Source organism: Bos mutus, chromosome 21 (assembly GCF_027580195.1).
Source record: "Bos mutus isolate GX-2022 chromosome 21, NWIPB_WYAK_1.1, whole genome shotgun sequence".
NCBI classification, from domain to species: Eukaryota; Metazoa; Chordata; class Mammalia; order Artiodactyla; family Bovidae; genus Bos; species Bos mutus.
The window spans coordinates 30213254-30228127 of record NC_091637.1 but is presented as its reverse complement, the minus strand read 5'-3'; positions in this window follow the sequence as shown (position 1 = coordinate 30228127).

Genomic DNA, 14874 nt, shown 5'->3' with positions numbered 1-14874 from the left:
ACCTCCAGTCCCGGGCGGGTTTGGGCGGGCTCAGGGAGCGTGAGGAGACTCGGGAGCCTGGCCCCGCCCAAACCCCGCCCCACTACCTCTTGTCCCGCCCAAGCCCCGCCTCGTCCTGTCTGGCCCCGCCCCTCCAGCTCATAGCCCCGCCTCCATCCTGCCCAGTTAATCCCCAGACCCCGGGTTTTGGCCCCACCCTGCCTGTTCCTCTTTCAACAACACAAGCGAAGACTACACCAGACGGTGAATACTGAAGTCGGATTGATTATATTCTTTGCAGCCAAAGATGGAGAAGCTCTATACAGTCAGCAAAAACAAGACCGGGAGCTGACAGTGGCTCAGATTATGAACTCCTTATTGTGAAATTCAGACTTAAATGGAAGGAAGTAGGGAAAACCACTAGACCATTCAGGTATGACCTAAATCAAATCCCTTATGATTATACAGTGGAAGTGACAAATAGATTCAAGGGATTAGACCTGATAGATAGTACCTGAAGAACTATGGACCGAGGTTCGTGACATTGTACAAGAGGCAGTGATCAAGACAATCCCCAAGAAAAAAAAAATGCAAAAAGGCAAAATGGTTGTCTGAGGAGGCCTTACAAATAGCTGAGAAAAGAAAAGACGCAAAAGGCAAAGGAGAAAAGGAAAGATATACCCATTTGAATGCACAGTACCAAAGAATAGCAAGGAGAGTAAGAAAGCCTTTCTCAGCGATCAATGCAAAGAAATAGAGGAAAGCAATAGAATGGGAAAGACTAGAGATCTCCTCAAGAAAATTAGAGATACCAAGGGAACATTTCATGCAAAGATGGACACATTAAAGGATAGAAATGGTATGGACCTAACAGAAGCAGAAGATATTAAGCCGTGGCAAGAATACACAGAAAAACTATACAAAAAAGATCTTCACAACCATAGTTCTTCAGATAACCACAATGGTGTGATCACTCACCTAGAGCCAGACATCCTGGAATTCGAAGTCAGGTGGACCTTATGAAGCATCACTATGAACAAAGCTAGTGGAGGAAATAGCACTCCAGTTGAGCTATTTCAAATCCTAAAAGATGATGCTGTGAAAGTGCTGCACTCAATATGCAGCAAATTTGGAAAACTCAGCAGTGACTACAGGACTGGAAAATATCTGTCATTCCAATCCCAAGAAAGGCAATGCCAAAAAATTCTCAAACTACCACACAATTGCACTCATCTCACACGCTAGTGAAGTAATGCTCAAAATTCTCCAAGCCAGGCTTCAACAGTTCATGAACCTTGGACTTCCAGATGTTCAAGCTGGATTTAGAAAAGACATAGGAAGCAGAGATCAAATTGCCAACATCCATTGGATCACCAAAAAAGCAAAAGAGTTCCAGAAAAACATCTACTTCCGCTGTATTGACTACACAAAAGCCTTTGACTGTGTGGATCACAACACAAACTATGGAAAATTCTTCAATAGATGGGAATACCAGACTGCCTGACCTGCCTCCTGAGAAATCTGTATGCAGGTCAAGAAGCAACAGTTAGAACTGGACATGGAAAAACAGACTGGTTCCAAGTCTTAAAAGGAGTACATCAAGGCTGTATATTGTCACCCTGCTTATTTAACTTATATGCAGAGTACATAATGAGAAAGGCTGGGCTGGAAGAAGCACAAGCTGGAATCAAGATTGCTGGGAGAAATATCAATAACCTCAGATATGCAGATAACATCACCCTTATGGCAGAAAGTGAAGAAGAACTAAAGAGCCTCTTGATGAAAGTGAAAGAGGGGAGTGAAAAAGTTGGCTTAAAATTCAACATTCAGAAAAGTAAGTTCATGACATCTGGTCCCATCACTTCATGGCAAATAGATGGGGAAACAATGGAAACAGTGGCAGATTTTATTTTAGGGGGCTCCAAAATCACTGCAGCCATGAAATTAAAAGACACTTGCTCCTTGAAAGAAAAGCTATGACCAACCTAGACAGCATATTAAAAAGCAGAGACATTACTTTGCCAGCAAAGGTCCGTCTAGTCAAGGCTCTGGTTTTTCCAGTAGTCGTGTATGGATGTGAGAGTTGGGCTATGAAGAGAGCTGAGCACTGAAGAATTGATGCTTTTGAACTGTGGTGTTGGAGAAGACTCTTGAGAGTCCCTTGGACTGCAAGGAGATCCAACCAGTCCATTCTAAAGGAAATCAGTCCTGAATATCCATTGGAAGGACTGATGCTGAAGCTGAAACTCCAATACTTTGGCCACCTGATGTGAAGAACTGACTCACTGGGGAAGATTGAAGGCGGGAGGAGAAGGGGACAACAGAGGATGAGATGGGTGGATGGCATCACCGACTCTATGGACATGAGTTTGAGTAAGCTCCTGGAGTTGGTGATGGACAGGGAAGCCTGGCATGTTGCAGTCCATGGGGTCGCAAGGAGTCAGACCTGACTGAGTGACTGTACTGAACTGCCTGTTCTAGGGTCTCCCTGGTGGCTCAGTGGTAAAGAATCCGCTTGTAATGCAGGAGATGCGGGTTCGATCCCTGGATCAGGAAAATCCCTTCGAGAAGGAAACAGCAACCCATTCCAGCCTGGAGAATCGCAAAGAGTCTGACACGACTTAGATTTAGCAACTGAACAGCAGCAGTATCTTTTCTAGCTTCACCTTTTTCACACCTGGCCCGCCTCACTACCTGGGAGCTCAGAGTCCCAGGAAGCACAAGGCCAGAAGACAGCATCACAGGCGGGTTCTCAATCCAACCACCAAGTGACCTTGGGCAAGCCACTGCATACCTATGATAACTATCATCAATTAACATCTACTCTGGGCCCCGCACCAAGAGGGGAACCAGACAGACAGACGGCTCTCAGCAAACAGAAAACCATTAATCATAAATAAAGCTACTGAGTTGTGATGAGAGATGCAAAGGAAACACAAGGGAGCCTGAAACATAGTGGGAGGGGACTTTCTCCCATGCTCCTGGCTAAAACTCTCTCCGCTCAGCCCCGCTACCCACTGTATTCTTCCTTGTCAGGTAAATACCAATGGCAGTTTACATGCCTCAAAAGTCTGTTATGGGAGCCAAGTGATCCCCAATAGGTGGCCAGCAGGCAACCCTTGGCAAATCACCCGCCTTCTCTGGGCCTCTTTCTTCATCCTTAGAAGTAGGGGGATCAAATAGAGGACTCGGAAGGTCCAGTTCTGACACTTATTCAAGCCATCCACAGAAATGATATGCTGGCACCTCAGAGTGGACATCAATTAACATTAGTGCTGCCATCAATTAATATTAGTAAATATTAATGACTCTATCTGCTACAGACACTTAGCAGCTCAGGTGGTGACTGATGATGGCTGCTAGAATCCCATCTCAAATCCCACTAGACCCTACATTTCATCCCTTCTGTTCATAATTGATTAGAAAGCTTCATTTGGCTGAAGAGATTTAGGCAAATCATCTTTAAACTTCAGTGGCAGTGTGTTTCGCTGATTCTTCACAGAAAGCTTTATGGAGTTGACACCTCTAAGGCTCCTTGTGAGCAGAAATACCACTCCAAGCTCCAGACTCTGTGAATCTGTTTAAAAACTAAACCTGGCTGCAAAGAATCCAAACGGTGAAAATAGAGACTTTTCCCCTCCATCTAAGTACAATCAGGAAATCGGGAACAATACCCGTAGAAGCTAGTCTGCTTACGCTGGACTTAAGGAAAGAAAAGAGCCACAGAAAATGATAACCAGGTTAGTCATTAATTACACTTCTACATAGGAAGAAACGGAGAAGGCAATGGCACCCCACTCCAGTGTTCTTGCCTGGAGAATCCCAGGGACGGGGGAGCCTGGTGGGCTGCTGTCTATGGGGTCACACAGAGTCGTACACGACTGAAGTGACTTAGCATAGCATAGCATAGGAAGAAAAGACAGTATTTATTGTCCCTTATTTGTATTTTGCTCTGAAGAATTTATGGAACATGTAGACACTTATGCAATTCACTCTAACTGTATTTGGAGAAAGTAAAAGTGTTATTGCACTTCAACAGCTAGAGGATTTAAAACAGAATGGTTGAATAACTGTTGAAGGTCACAGCACCTGTCAGTAGCAAACTAGAATTATATGGTTGTTAACTCAGCCACAGCAAGCATGATTGGAACTCCTAGGTCTCCCCAGAGTCTTATATATCAATAACCATGAAAACAATAGTTATTTAAATAATCTGTGGTGATGGGGGTGGAAAACTAGTTGTCATTACTGTTTTTAAGTGAAAGGTAAAGTGTGTAATTTGTTGGGCACTTTGAAACCCAAGCAAATAAATTCAGAATATAATGTATGCCTCTTGGATGGTTTTTCCTAGACGGATATACCAATTACTCTCAGTTGTTGGCTGTGGTGGCAGCACCTGCCTCTGATAAGAGGTGTTTTCACACTGCTAGGAGACGCTGGCGGATCGAATGACAGTGCACACTGCAGCTGTTGCTGTGGCCACCGCTTACAAAGGTCCCCTAAAGCAGCATCTGTCTACCAACTTTCTGAGATTTGACCAAAGGGACTGGCATACAGTCTACAGAGCACCCACATCCCAGACACCACATTTCCTCTGAAGATTGTGGAATTTTTATTATACTTCCTCACCTTCACCGATCCGACTTTCCCTGAATATCCAAACCCACCCCTTCTTCAAATGTCACGTGACTCCCTGACCAGCCACAGCCATCTGCCTTCTCCGAACCTCCAGGACACTTTTACTTCTCTCGCTGCATTTGCCACCTTCCATTTTCGGACCCATTTCTCTATAAACCTTATGTCCCCTACTAGATAATGAGCTCCTAGGATTAGAGTCTAGGTCTTATCCATCTTTGTAATACCCACTAGCCAGTCAGAGTTAGACACCACTGAGTGGCTTACACTTCCACTTTCTTGCCATAGCAAGTGGAGTTTAATAACTATCATATTACCCTTGCTACATAGTGGGAGAATGTACTAATCGAATCATTATTTAATGTACTAGCACACTTAAACTCCAGCAGTATTAGGAGGGTGGCACTTTTATTGTTGTTCAGTTCCTTAAGTTGTGTCTGACTCTTTTGCGACCCCATGGACTCTACCCTGCCAGGCTGCTCTGTCCATGGGATTTCCCAGGCAAGAATACCGGAGTGGGTTGCCATTTCCTTCTCCAGGGGATCTACCCGACCCAGAAATTCAAAGTGCATCCCCTTCACTGCAGGTGGATCTTTACCACCGAGCAACCAGGGAAGCACTTTAATTACCCTTATTTTATTTTTACCTCGCCCGTGGACACAGAAGCCTGGTGGGCTACAGTCCATAGGGTCGCATCGAGTCAGACCTGCCCGAAGTGACTGAGCATGCATGCACTCCTTCTCACTGTTCTTGGCAGGTTCCTCTTCTCCCACCCAGATGCTGCATGTTGGGAATTCCACAGGCTCAATCTCGGAACTATTTCTTGTACACTGTGCCCCTGCCTCCACCCACCCCTCCCTCTGTGATCTTATCTATTTCCCTGGCTTTAAGTATCTGCTGCACACTGGCAATGACCAGATTCACACTTGGGTGGTCATCTCAACTCTGCGACTCTGTATATGTGACTTTGTTGGAATATCAGTTAATATGTTGCAAAGCACTTTGGCCTTTTAGTTTTCCCATCTCAACTAATTACGCAAGTGAAAAACCTGGAGGTCATCCTTTGTTCTTCCCTCTGCTTCACCCACCAAGTCTAATTTAGCCTTAAGTGCTGCTTGTTGTTGTTGTTCAGTCGCGTCTGACTCTTTGCAGCCCCATGGGCTGCAGCATGCCAGGCCTCTCTGTCCCTCACCATCTTGCAAAGTTTGCCCAAGTTCATGTCCATTGCATGAGTGATGCCATCCTGCCTCTGCTACCCTCTCATCCTCTGAGGCCCTCTTCTCCTTCTGCCGTCAATCTTTTCCAGCATCAGGGACTTTTCCAATCAGTCAGTTGTCAGTTGTTTGCATCAGATGACCAAAATACTGGAGTTTCAACTTCAGCATCAGTCCTTTCAACAGAGTATTCAGGGTTGATTTCCCTTAAGATTGACTGGTTTGATCTCCTTGAAGCCCAAGGGACTCTCAGAAGTCTTCCCCCACAGTTCAAAGGCATCAATTTGATTCAAACTGTACAATCTCAGGGAAAAGGCAATGGCACCCCACTCCAGTGTTCTTGCCTGGAGAATCCCATGGACGGAGAAGCCTGGTAGGCTGCAGTCCATGGGGTCGCACAGAGTCGGACACGACTGAAGCAACTTAGCAGCAGCAGCAGCAGTACAATCTCAGTTTGTACAGAGATTCAAACTGAATCCCTCTCTGTATACGCCATCCCCAATCTGTAAACTAGAGCCTTAAAACCTGCCTTGCAGGACATAAAGCTGGTAAAGCAAGTGTTCAGCTGCAGGGCCCACGTGTTCAATAGGTGACAGCTATTATTATTTGTGTGGCAGTTATTCGCTACTGTGCTTCTGCACTTACAAAACCCTCAAGCAAAGGGCAGCTGGTGCTTTGGAGTTAAAGGAGAGGGTATGAGAAGGGAATTAGGAGACCAAATAAATAGGAGGAATCAAAAATAGACATTGTCATTTGCAAGTGGTATGACCTAATGAATTGTCTTTTATATCAATGTTGTTGTTGACTTTTCTTTTTTCTAATGGGGTCAACTGAGAGCTAAATTAAGAGCTAGGCAGATTCTCTGAATCTTCCATTCAGCATTTCCATTATGGCTTGGTGATAAATTCTGCTGTAAGTCTTGAAGATGAGAGCCAAACTGAAAAGTTAATTAAAGATAAAAATGGATGCTGTCAATTTGCTGTTGAAATTAAATGCGTTTTTCACACATTAAAGGGAAAAAAGCAAATATTGATAGAATATTAAAATCCAATCCTTCAAAAGAAATGATATCAAAATAAAAGCTTCCTTTCAGGGCTATTTCAATGGCTGTAATCAAAATGTAAAAGTGCAGACATATTTTAATGCAGAGAGCTTTAAAAGAAAATCAATTGACCACATTTTTATTAGATTGTAATAACTAAATAGTAGCACATAAATCACATATCCCAAAAATATAAAACTGAGCTATTGCACTAGAATTTTATAATAGAATATATATATACCACAATGTCACAGACCCAATTACAATAGAAAAACACAAGAGAAAAGGAAATGACAGTTTACTACAAACCAGAGTAAATTATAATGTGTCCTGAACAAACCCCAACTCTTTTTATAAATGAAGATATTGTTTTCCATCTTAAGAAAGAACACTGCAATATTCCGTGTCCTCTGAATGTTGAAAACCTTTACATCTGGAAGAGATGAATCATATGATGAAAGATTTTTTTAAAGACAAATATAAACAATCTCTATTGTGCACTTGTAACTTGCAAAAGGATAGATCTTAAACCTTTTCCAAACAAATAAAATGGTAACCATGTGGAGGTAGTGGATATGTTAATTAGCTTGATGGTGGTGATCATTTTGCAATTTATATGTATAATAAACATCAAGTTTGTACACATCAATGATAGCTCCATAAAGCTGCTAAAAATAAAAATAATTTCTATGGTGAAAAAATGCCAAATATGGATTTCAGTAAGTAAATTCCTTTAGCAGATTTGCAATCACTATACAAAAACTCAACATTTGTATACTAAATCAACACAATTTCTTAGAAATATAAAAATATTTATTGTATTATGTGAAATGTTCTTCATAAATGGCATACTATTATAAATTTTAGAAAGAAACTCATGCCCTTATTTAATGACCACAAAACACAGCTGCAAATATGCGAACACAATTGTTTTCTACAAAAGGTAGAATTTAAATATTCTTATAAAATATACAGCCTATATCTTGGTCACTTTCTATTCTAGAAATGAAAGGTATTTATAGACACTCCCACATATACCAAAAATAAATCCAAAGGACAAATTATACTGCAGGTATACAGATGCTCCAGAAATTTGTGGCTATGCACCAGAACTGCCCTCTTAGAATTCATTCATTGATTGCCAATTTAATTGTTCCCAGACTATTCCCACTATTCCCACTTCAATCAAAGGATATTAAGAAATTATGAACCTCAAAAGCGGTCAAAAATTCAAAATTAAATATAATTCACTTCCATGTGTAATTTGTAAGCTGCCAAATAATGCTTTTAGGATGTGAGGATAAATTAAAACCAAAATGGAGCTATTTCTCTACCATGTTTGGGAATCTGCTCTAATGATCTGCTCCTCTATTTAGCAATAAAAAGCTTTCATCTAGCCAATGAATGCTAATTGATGTCAAGTTTCCTTTATGGATAAGAAGCAAGACCAAATGAGCAACCTTTTAGTAACACAGAAAACTCCCTCTGAAGGTTAATGTATGGCATTGATTGTTCCAGAGCATCTATTATCTTGAGCCTAATTCTAAGCCAGCTGATCCAAGTCTCTCAAAATCGGAAATCATTTGGTAATTTCCAGTTCCACAGCTGTCTCACACAAGGCCTAATCATTCCTTGCTCTTCTATAACACACCTGACTAATAATGTTTCCTGCCTTCATCCCCTAGGCAGTTAGTTCCATGAAAGCAGAGACACTGTCTATCTTGTTCATTGCATCAGACTGAGAACTTGACAGGTATTGATTCTCAATTGTTGAACGAATAGCTAGGTAACAGAGCAAGGATACACACCGGTTTTTATCTGACATCAAAGACCCAAGACTGCACTTCCCAATATGTCAAGAACTTTCTGCATTTCCCAATCTATCACTTTACAGAGTGTTGGAAAGATCAGATGAGCATCAAAAGCACAATGAGGAATTTCAACTCTGCTTTACTGGTGACTGAGAAGATCCGATGTAATCAAAGATCAAATATAGCCTTTTCCTTACAGGTGATTTCAAGTATTCTGTAGTTTTCAACAAATTGAAAACATTCTAGCAGTAAAGGGGAAAGGAGATAGAGAGGGACACATGTGGGAGGCTCCCATGGAACCCCAGGCACGGGATGATAGCAATGGCTTGCACTGCAGTGGTGGTACTGGAGCTGTGTCTCTTGGCACAAGCGACTCACCTTTTCTGAGCTTTGTTTTTCTCAACTACATAATTGAAAGTTTGCCTCTAAATCATTTATACTAAATGTTTTACAAGGCTATGGTGAGAATTAGCACTAACAAATATAATGTAACTGACACACTTGTGTGCTCAACAAATGATAGCTTCTACTCTGTTGTATCGAGACACAGGGCTTTCTAAGGCTGCACAATGCGTTAGAAAAGCAATGATAAGGGAAAAAAACGTTATTTTAAATTATCCTCTAAGATTCTTTAATAATACCTTTTGTATAATTTTAGGGCTTCCCTGGTGGCCCAGCTGGTAAAAAATCCGCCTGCAATGTGGAAGACCTGGGATCGATCCCTGGGTTGGGAAGATCCCCCAGAGAAGGGAAAGATCCCCCACTCCAGTGTTCTGACCTGGAGAATCCCATGGACTGTATAATCCATGGGGCCTCAAAGAGTCGGACATGAGTGAGTGACTTTCACTTTTCACTTTGTATAATTTGCCAGAGTCTACCACATACACAAATTCAGCAGCTAAACTGGGCCAGTGCAGTAAGAGTGGCTAACTCTAAGGGCAATTTTTATTTAATTTGTTGTATATTTTCCAAAGTGAGCATATACTGCTTTTTTAATCAAAGAATACGCTATTAGATTGTTTTGGACTCAGAAGACAATTTACCCTGGATTCTCTCATTCCATATGACTCTGATGTTATTATATAAGGTTCTTGGGTGCAGAATCAAAGACGTGGCCTTTCCTAGTGTTAGGCATAAAGGAATTTAGAGAAGAGATTCTTCCTGCTGGGATGAAAGGAAGCCAAAATCCTCTCCAACTGTGAGACCTACTTCAAGGATAACTAACATTCATATACGTGCATTTACTCAGAGTCAATCCAGTTCCCATTTTTATTGGGATCTTAATAGGAAAGCAGGCTTCTTTTAAAATCTGTATTGCTAATATGAATGAATAGTATAAAGATGGATTAAAAATAAAACAAGATGTGACCCATCAATTACACTACTACACATATAAAGAGAAATTAAAACATATGTCCACACAAAAATGGGCTTCCGGGGTGGCACAGTGGTAAAGAATCTGCCTGTCAATACAGGAGATGCAGGAAAAACGCTGTTTTAATACCTGGGTTGGGAAGATTCCCTGGAGTAGGAAATGGCAACCCATTCCAGCATCCTTGCCCAGAGAATTCCATGGATGCGGGCGCCAGTCCTTGGGGTCACAAAGAACCAGAGATGATTGAGCACACACACACACACACACCCCACACACACACACACCCCACACACAAATGTATACATGAGTATACAAAGCAGCAATACTCATAATAACCAAAAAATGGGAAAAAACCTATGATCCCAAAACTGATGAATAGATAAAATGTGATACAGTCACACAATGGAGTATTATTCAGTAATAAAAAGAAATGAATTCTTGCTATTTTTCTCACCTAGTAAACAAAGAAATGAATTACCAATACACTCTAAAATGTGGATGAACCTCAAAAACATTACAATTAGTGAAAGAGGTCAGTCACAAAGGACCACAGAGTGTATGATTCCATTTATATGAAATCTCCAGAATAGGCAACTCTGTATAGACAGGAAGTAGATTAGTGGTTGCGTAGGGCCGAGGAGGAACCTGGGCGTGAATGGTAAATTGGTATAGAATTTCTTTCCAGGTGATAAAAGTGTTCTAAGATTGTGGTGATAGTTGTACAACTCTGTTAATATATTAAAAGTCATTAAAGTATAATCTTCAAATGAACTGTATGCTCTATGAGTTATATCTCAATAAAGCTGTTACCAAAAAATAAATTAGTAAACCAAGAAAGGCAAATAACTATGTTGTTTCATGTAATTCTGAATTGATTCATTTTCTTTTCTCCCATTAATTAGTTCATTAGAAATATTTTAGGACTTCTATGGTGGCGCAGTGGAGAATCTGTTTGCCAATACAGGAAACATGGTTCGATCCTTGATCCGGGAAGATTCCATATGCTGCAGGGCAACTAAGCCTGTGGGCCACAACTACTGAGCCCTCGCTCTAGAGCCCAGGAACCACAACCACTGAAGCCCACGTCCCTAGAGCCCATGCTCTGCAACAAGAAAAGCCACTGCAGTGAGAAGCCCACGCACTGCAATGAAACGGAGCCCCAACTCATTGCAACTAGAGAAAGCCCACACGCAGCAACGAAGACCCAGCGTAGCCAGAAATAAATAGAGAAATATTTTAAATTCAACTATTTAGTGAAGATATGAGTTCTGGAAAGGAAAGGTAACATTGGAAGAATGATCAGAAACCACTTAAAGCAGCTATAAGATGGTCTCTCTCTCTGTGTCTTTTTTTCTCCAGTTGTCATAAACTTTTTGTTTGAAAGGTTAGGAAAAACTCATTTTTTTTTTAAATACTAGGGAAAAAATCAGGCTCTCCACCCACCCCCCCCAAATAACTTGAACAAATCACATATATTTAAAATTTGTTCTTGTATTTATTGGCTTTGCAAAACAAGGCAAAGATGTACTATGTACATCTTACGCAGTATTTGTAATGATTTCCAAATCATTTGTTTAAAAAAAAAAGGGTAGTTTGCAAAAAAATGGTTTTGGTTGTTTATAATTCTCATTAAAACAATATCTGGCCAAAGGAAAAAAAAAGACTGGACCATTCCCAATTAGCGTGAACAACGGAATTAAAGTTGCATGATTTAAATAGTGCCTTTTAAAAATAGATGCCAATTATATATTTTAAATTATGCATGATAAAAGTGACAAAACCACAAATTTACTCAAGAATGTTATATACTTTGGTTATGGAATATCTTTACATGCACGATACTAACAACAAGAACTAAAAATGAACGATAGATTTGCCTGCATAAACACAAAAAGCATTCACTATACCCACATCAGGGCTTCCCAGGTGGCGCAGTGGTAAAGAGTCTGCCTGCTAACAGAGGAGACGCGAGGGACGGGTTTGATCCCAGGGTTGGGAAGATTCCCTGGAGGAGGAAATGGCAATCCGCTCCAGCATTCTTGCCTGGAAAACCCCATGGACAAAGGAGCCTGGCAAGTTACAGTCCACAGGGCTGCAAAGAGTTGGACACACACATCAAAACTGAATCTTTTAGAAGCTAAGTGCTCTGATAGAAAACTGAGCTAAGGAGATGAACAGTGCACAAAAATATATAAAAGAACAATATTTGGAAGAAAAAGAAAAATAAAGCCTATGACATGGTTTTGCTGTGTAATGTGTGATAGTGTTCACTGAACTCTTCCCTCCCAAGGATATTAGTCTCCACTTGGCTTCAGCCCAAAACAGCAATAAGAAAAAAAGAGGGTAGGATATTTTAAGAATAGTTCATCACATTCACTTAACGTCTTTTGAAATTAGATTGTAACCCTTTATCTGAGTTAGAGACCCTAGTCATCCCCTACTTCCTCTCTCATCCCTCACTGTATGGAGCCTCCTTCCTCTCTGTTCCTTTTACTGCTGCTAAGCCACTTTAGTCTTGTCCATCTCTGTGCGACCTCATAGACAGCAGCCCACCAGGCTCCGCCGTCCCTGGGATTCTCCAGGCAAGAACAGTGGAGTGGGTTGCCATTTCCTTCTCCAGTGCATGAAAGGGAAAAGTGAAAGTGAAGTCACTCAGTCGTGTCCGACTCTTCCCGACCCCATGGACTGCAGCCCACCAGGCTCCTCCGTCCATGGAATTTTCCAGGCAAGCGTGCTGGAGTGGGGTGCCATCGCCTTCTCCGTCTGTTCCCTTTACCACGGTCTTACAGACACTCATCCTTCCTTGCCTGACTATTTCAATGGCCTCCTGACTGGTCTCCCTGCCTTATGTTTCTTCCCACTTAATCCATCTTCTGGACTCCAAGAATTAAGAGTGTAATAGTTTCTCTCTTAATCTCAGCAGCCTCTGCATTGTATTGAGCACAGACTCCAAGATCTGTGAAGCTGTCTTCTCTCCTCATCTCTTGTGGTTACTCTTCTTCCCCTGACAAGCTGTGCTCTAGCTCAGCTCAGAGGCTGACTTTCCACAAAAAAGTGAAGCTTTCCCACTGCCAGACCTTTACACAAGCGGTTCCTTCTGCCTTCACTCCCTAGTGTACAGCCACCTGGAGTCTAGCGTCTTCCTCACATTGTTAAGTAGTTGATGACAGCCCTGCTGTTCCTGCAAGACTGAACACTGAAAACCGAGGACAGGAGGAGGGGCAAACTGCGAATTTGAGATTAACATATACATATGATTGTATATAAAACTGATGAACAAGCACCTAGTATATAGCACAAGGAATTAGAGTCAATATTTTGTAATAACCTATAATGGAAAATAATCTGAAATAGAATATATGTGTATATATACATATATGTAACTGAATCACTTTGCTGTACACCTTAATCATTATAAAAATCAACTATACTTCAACTTAAAAAAAAAGAAGAGGACATGTCTTACTCACCCATGAGTCCCCATCACCTAAACTTACTAAGAACATGGTAAATATGAAGAAATAAAGAAATGAATCCCCTTTCTGATTATTTTTCAGGATGCAGAATATTTTTGCACTGCTAACACAAATACTTTCATGAAACTTTCAAAGTGCTAGACTGTAGCGATTTCAGAGTCTTATTTTTTGATTAAGAAGAGCACCAGCAGTAAGATTATATGCAGGAACATATGATTTTTTTCCCACGAGTTATTTTTAAAAGTGATTTGTAAGTCACCAAAGTGAAACAACTCAAGATTTTAAACTGACTCAGGATTGAAAACTTTTAGCTTTTTGGTTCCTTGTTTCCATCTAAGGTGCTCCTGCACCAGCAGTGCCCCTGTGAGAACCCATGAATTCTGCCCAGTTGAGAGGATGAAATGCCTGCTGTTGTGGAGCATCTCTATTCAGATGAGGATCGCTAGGCTTACATTTGGGATGCATCATCAGGAACCAGAGGACTCTGCAACCTAGGGCTAAAAATAGGCCACATAACAAAGGAAAAAGAGGCTGGGAGAGAATCTAGGCTAGCAGTTGGCCTGAGAACAGGAAAAAAATTCAGTTATAGAATAGTCCCTGCTGCCCAGCCCACAACCAAAGTAGGAAATGATTTCAACAAAAGGGTGAATATGTAGAAGTTTCTCCATCATTTGGGTGACGTTCTGAAGACTTGCTCCTAATGTGGTGATAAAATGTGCTAGGCTCTCTTATCCACTACAGTCTTTGCAGTTGTCACAACTTTAAGCAACAGTGTTGAAGAGGTGGTCAGAATATAGAAAACACACCATTTCTACTGAGTTGCATGGAAAAGAGGTGTATTTCAGGATTTCATTCTACCGTGTCAAGAGCCACTATTCACTTCCTTCATCAATATTTATTTGTTGCCTACTATGTGCCAGTTTCTGTTGTAGGTCCTGGAACAGAGCTGTTGAATTAAAGTCCCACTCTGGAAGCTAATATTCCAGCGGGTAGACAGACAGTAAACAGGCCAGACAGTGTTGAGTGCTACGGAGAAAACTCAGCAAGGAGAGGGAGAACGTGAGTGGGTGGGGTGTAGACCGCTCTTCTGTAGCATGTGCCATCACGTCAGTCATGTCCGACTCTTTGCGACCCCACGGACTGCAGCCCACCAGGCTCCTCTGTCCGGGGATTCTCTAGGCAAGACTACTGGAGTGGGTTGCCATGCCCTCCTCCAGGGGATCTTCCCGACCCAGGGACTAAATGCATGTCTCTCACATCTCCTTCGTTGGCAGGCAGGTTCTTTACCATTAACGCCACTTGGCAAGCCCTTCTTGCTCTTCTGTATGAAGTAGCCAAATAA